Source organism: Pinus tabuliformis, chromosome Q (genome assembly GCF_031772625.1).
Source record: "Pinus tabuliformis cultivar Carrire ecotype Pingquan chromosome Q, CPIR1, whole genome shotgun sequence".
NCBI classification, from domain to species: domain Eukaryota; kingdom Viridiplantae; phylum Streptophyta; class Pinopsida; order Pinales; family Pinaceae; genus Pinus; species Pinus tabuliformis.
This window is the reverse complement of record NC_142296.1, coordinates 1,360,414,048-1,360,420,317: the sequence shown is the minus strand read 5'-3', so window position 1 is coordinate 1,360,420,317 and position 6,270 is coordinate 1,360,414,048.

Genomic DNA, 6,270 nt, shown 5'->3' with positions numbered 1-6,270 from the left:
GCTTCATCAGTATAAGATGTCTTCCACATAATTATTCCAAGAGAACTCTCTCCATCAAACAAATAATTAGTCGACATTAGGGGAATTTTGAGGTCTAAAATGGGCCTCCTAAGAAAAAATGTACAACCAAAATAAACTTTATAAGAACCAATAGGATTCAAGATGATGATGTCAACCATGGGGGATGATTCACCATTTTCGGAGTAAAAAGGTAAAAAGATTAAAAAATAATAAAATTAATAAAAAATAAAAAAACTATTTTTTCAACTTGTATTTTCAACTTATCTCCCTAAGTTTTTACTCAAATTTCGAGCAGAAGTACTCGTTGGATGCAAAATTTAATTCCTCATCCAAGGAGTACCCATGTTGCATACTTTCGATGGATCCTGCTACACGAAAAATGAGAAATACATGAAAAATGTGATTGCAATCACGTTTTTCATGTATTTCTCATTTTTCGTGTAGCAGGAGTCCATCGAAAGTATGCAATATGGGTACTCCTTGGATGAGGAATCAAATTATGCATCGAACGAGTGTTTTAGTTTGTAATTTGAGTAAACGCATAGAGAGATAAATTGAAAATACGAGTTGAAAAAATAGTTTTTATTTTTTCCCTCTAAAATTTGATGATGTAATCTAATCTTTTTTTATTATTTCCACTATTATTTTATAATTTCCTTAGGAGGCCCATTTTAGACCTCAAAATTCCCCTAATGATCACTCTTTTCACGACCTTTTATAAATAAACTTCAGCAAAGGACTACTTCACTAACTTTTCCATTTACTGAAGCGCTTCATATTTTCTCGTGTCACCTTGTGTGGTCATTTTTCAGGCCCCTACAACCATCCCTGAGGCCTTTCGGCATTTTGCAATCCGCACTGAGGCTTTTTGGTCTACCGTATTTCAGATTGTTTAAGGCACTTTGAATTATTTGAGCCACTTTGGTCCTTTAGATGGATTTTGACTCAGAACTTAGGGTTTCGGTCCCTCTTTCTATAATCTTCATATTTTCATACGAAGAGATTGATGCTTGATTTTAGACTTTTGAGATCCATACTGATTTTGATAAAGTCTTTCAGATTAATCACATCATGAGTTGTTGGTCAATGTTTCGAACCATCTAATGTGGTTCATCCTTAGGACAAAGGTGAAAAAATCAGTCAGTCAGAATGTTTAAATAGCAAGGATGCATCTGGTTCTAGAGTTAGCCATTAGGAAATAGTTGTTAGGAATTAGCTGTTAAAAATTAGTTGAATAAATTTATTATTATTTTGTTATGTTTTATTTTATTTCATTAATATTTTTAAGTAAAATAATATTGAATTTAAAAAATAAAAATTAAATAAAATTAAAAAATAAAATTTGAACTAGGGATTTTCTTCATTAGGATAATCTAGTTGGCTTCCTCAAGATCTTCAAGGCTACTCTTTCAAACTCGACTATGATACCATGTTGAGTTTTCAAGATTTTCTAGACTAATAATTACTTCCAATGATTACTTCATTAATTTGTCTTGTGTCACATTCATCATTAAACAATTACACAAAAAATAATTTAATATAACCAACCTTACTTCAATCGTAGGCGAGTAGGTCCATGCCATAGCATCAAACATACTCCTACCTACTCAATGGTGTACTCATAAGAGACTCCCTAGGCGACATGTTCCACTAGCCCCCGAAGGAAAGAAAGAAAGAAAATATTAGCTAATAACCTCAACACTATAAAAAATAAATCCAGTAGGATCATGACTAAACAAAAGAGACACAAAACTTATCTTGGGAAAACCCAAACCAAGGAAAAACCCAGCAACCTCTTTCATAGAGAAATCGTTCAATTCAACAAGAGATACAATATGATCTTTCCAATCAAAATAAAGTAAACCTTGTTGAAATATGTAACTAGGTTCGTTCTTCATAATGTCATGTAATCATGATTTTATGTATTTGATGTTCTTTAGGCATGGGTTTCATGCTCAAGGAAATTTATTTTATAGGTCAAGCACCCATTGAGTGCTTCTAGGCTTGTTATTTAGTCTACAAGTCAATTAAGTCATTGTAATGTACTGGAGACCCATTTGGCCATGTTACATACTGTAAAGAAAAAATTATTTGAGTCAAATGACCCTCCAAGACCTCGTCATAATGCAAATATCAAGTCGCCTACACACATGGACAAGTCGGCCTAAAAGGAGCAATTCGACCTAATGAAAGACCTATATATAAGGGAGACTTCGACCTCACTTTGGACACTCACTTCACTCACACAAGTTTGACCACAAGAGAGAGAAAGGTGTGAAGAAAAAGGACGAAGGAAGAAGAAAAGAAGGATGATAGCTTTGATTGTTTTTGTGGCTACTTCTCTCGACACATGCGAGAAGGAATTAGGTCTGCAGCAATTGCAGCAATCAAGGTAGGGCATTAAGAAGTACACTTTGAAAGTCGAGTTCTCTAGGAGAGAGAATCAACTCAAACAAAGAGAAGGGAGGAATGATCTACCATAATCTTCTCTCATGCAAGATCTAGGGTTTTTGCAGAAGAATTTGCTGGAGGTTGAAGTTGCAGAAGAATTTGTTGGGGAGGTCAAAGTTGCAGAAGAATATGTTGGAGAGGTTGAAGTTGTAGAAGAATTTGCTGGGGGGTCGAAGTTGCAGAAGAATTTGCTGGAAGTCGAAATTGCAAAAGTTCCTGAGAATGAAGTTGTTGAAAATATTTGACTTGGTATTGGAGGGTCTTGGTCAAGGGTCATAGGTCTTGGAATTTGTCAATTGAAGTTCTATAAGAAGAGAATAATTCTTGTGGGTTTTCCTCTCAAGTGGGGAGGTTTTGGCCCTGGTTGATCACCTATATCTCGTGTCATCTTGTCTTATTATTCTTTATGTTTTGGTTGTTGTTTGATGAAAAGAATACTAATAACAATCAAGTGAAAGAAGAAAAAAATAAAGTAAAATTATATCACAAGCAGTTATCAAAGTAAGAGAAATCACCTAATCTACTTGCCCCTAGATTTCTCAGCATGGTATTAGATGTAAGGTGACTACATCAAGGAAAGGAGCTTAAAGAAGGACTCTGAAGGGCTGAAGCACAAAAAGATCATCCAAGAAACATCAAGAGAATCAATCATCAAGAAGGACTAACCCTCTCATCATCTTGAAGAAAGAAATTAAGAGCATCAAAGAAGAGCTCAAAAAACTAGCTCAATCAAACAAGGGTTATTCAATTGAAACACTCTTGGAAAGCTTACAATCTTCATCACAAAGGTAAGAAGACCTCGAGGACTCGACATCCAAAGAAAGGCCCTACAATTGAAGTACCTTAGGAAGGCCTCCATATCCAAAGAAAGACCTTACACTGGAAGTACCTGGGAAGGCCACCACATTCTACACTATTATCTAAGGAAGCAAAAAAAGGTATTGTCATCATCATCAAGGAATCAAGGTGATCTTCCTCTTTTTGAACGAAGGATCAATTTTGAAGGAAGACATCCTCATCAAGAAAACATCTTCTATTATCAACATCAACATCAAAATCAAGAAGGCATCAAATTGAAGATAATGTCATCAAGGAGTATCTTCACAATTAAGTATCTTTATATATACGTCTGAATCTCTTAAAATGACTTCATTTTGCAAGGAGAGCAACAAATTGGTTGGTCATCAACTTTCTTGCATGGAAGAAGAGGAAAAATTTGATCCTCATAGAAAATGGAGTCATTGGACATGTTAAGGGTTCAATCACTAAACCTCCAAAGGAAGAAGCTCAAGCTCTAGCCAAGTATATGAAAGGGAGATAAGGGCTCAAAGGATCCTTATTGAATCCATCAAGGATCTCCTCATACCTTATGTTGCAAATTTGGAGACAACAAAGGAAATCTACTAGAAGTTAGTAGAATTGTTCTCCGTAAGCACCATTGGAGAAGTCATATCGTTAAGAACTGAGTTGTATAAGATGAAGATATCAAAGGAAGAAGGAATAGCCTCATACTTGATGAGGGTGTCAGAAATATGAGACCAACTGCAAGAGTTGGGGGAGATAATGTCCGATAAAGAAAAGACCACAGTTGTGCTCAATGCACTACTGAAGGAATGGGGCAACTTCTTATCAGCATCTATGGAAAGAAGGAAGCCACCCCATTTAGTGAACTCTAGTCATTATGTAAAATTGAAAAAACCAGGTTGAAGGAAAAAAGTGATGTGGGATTTGTTAGGGTCCTGTAATATAGGGATCAAAGTGTGTTTATTTGACTATTCATTTTGGGTGTTTGTTAGTCTGTGAATTCACCAAGTATTATAGTCTAAAAGGTCTTTGCACAAAAGAGTTAAATTGGTCAAGTCATTGTAAATATGTGTCAAAGAAGGTCTACTAGTTATGATTTAAATTGTAAGTTCCATGAGGGGTCATCATTTGAAAATAGTAATCATGGGGAAAGAATGTCATTATGGGAAAAATTTGAGGTCATTGTCATAAGAGTCAGATTAGGGTCATGTCAATCATGTTTAAAGAACAGTTAGTGGTGGGTCACATAAGAAAATGTAGAACAATCATCATCAAATCTGGCATAATCCTATTTGTGTTGCGCTTAGCCTTTTGATCTTCTTAAAGTACCATTATTGCCAAAGGAGGAATGAATTTCTCTTCAAAGCTATCAAATTACATGCAAGTTCATCCTTCAACCTTTAGAGTTTGCAGACAATTAATCTCCAGGGGCTTGAAAACGATAAGTTGTCGCTACGCACAGGCTGCAAGGGAACGATGCACACAGCTCAAAGGATCAATTATCCTCATCAAATGTGGTTTCCAGGTGTGTGTGATGATTTGGGGTTTTTTTTTGTTAAAATCTGAAGTAATTTTCCAATTGCCAATTAAAAACCGAGTTTGAAACCTTAGTTTTCTCACTTACATAGTATTGTGCACACTGCTATTATGCATGCACACAGTCACCCCATCTTTGTCCTTTTTGATCGACTGAATGACCTCTAAACCCTGGTTTTTCTACACAAAGGAGCTTGTGTGAAATTATTAGAATTTATCATGTTTATTAGGAGGTGAGTTGATCATCCTTCCGCGCCCTTTTCCTTTCATTTCCTTAGCACTACGCATAGCGGTGTTCTGCACAAAAACAATGAATTTTTCCACCTATCCACCGACCTTGAAATCATGAAATTGTTAGTGTGTCAACCTTACATAAATTAAGTTGAAATTTTCAGAGGTCTTGGGAAGTTTGGAGGCATCTTGAGCCTGTCATTTGGTCAATTAAAGTGTTTTCCTCTCTATCGTTGTGTTTAGGGTGCTATGCACAGGCCAAAATAGAGCATCTTCATCTCTTTCATTACCAGTGAAAAGTTCTGGTCTCTCTGCGTTGTTTTAGTCATTGAAGGTTTGAGAATCATTTTCAACCCTGTCCTGTGTTGAAAAGTGTAACTAGGTTCGGTCTTCATAATGACATGTAAATATGATTTTACGCAATGAGATGTAAATAAGAAAAATAAAATTATTTTATTGACTGCTTCATGGGTTTCATGAGCAAGGGATTTTGTTTTTGAGTCAAGACTCTCACTGAGAGTCTTTAGGATTTATTTGTCATCTAGTCATAAAATGTTAGAGTCATTGTCATGTAATGAAGTGATGTTACACTTTTTAAAGGTCAATCTTGTCTATGTAAAGTATCCTCCAAGAACTTGTCATCTATCCTCTTCAAGTTTGTCTACAATGATGAAGGAACTCTCTAGAAGAAGTCAACCTACCTCCAACAGTCATGTCGACATAAAGGGCATGTGGTGAGGTGTAAATATAGACACACTCGCGGTCCACTATAAGCAAGCAACTTGACTTGATTTTGACGAGCAGAAGTGCGAAGTAAAGGGCTAAACAAAAGTTCTAAGTAGAGGTTGAAAAGGGCTTCTTCTAGGGCAATGTAAAGGAAGTTTCTTCTAGGCAGTGCGAAGATAGGTTTCTTCTGGGCAGTGCGAAGATAGGTTTCTTCTGGGCGAGAAAAGGAGAAGGATTCTTCTGGGAGGCCGAGATAGAAATATAGAGACCAAGTTTCACTAGAGGAGACCAGCGAAAAAATAGAGACCAATATTCTCTAGTGGAAGTCAAGAAGGAGGAGTGTGAAGGATAGAGACCGAGTTTCTCTAGAAGGAGTCGAGGAGAGAAATTCAAGATCAAGAAGAAAGGCGAGGAAAGGAAGAGGCAGAGCATCAAGGTTAGTGACAAGGTTCTTGGGAGGATACTAGAGTCAAGGGTCTATGTCATGGTCTTGGTACTTAT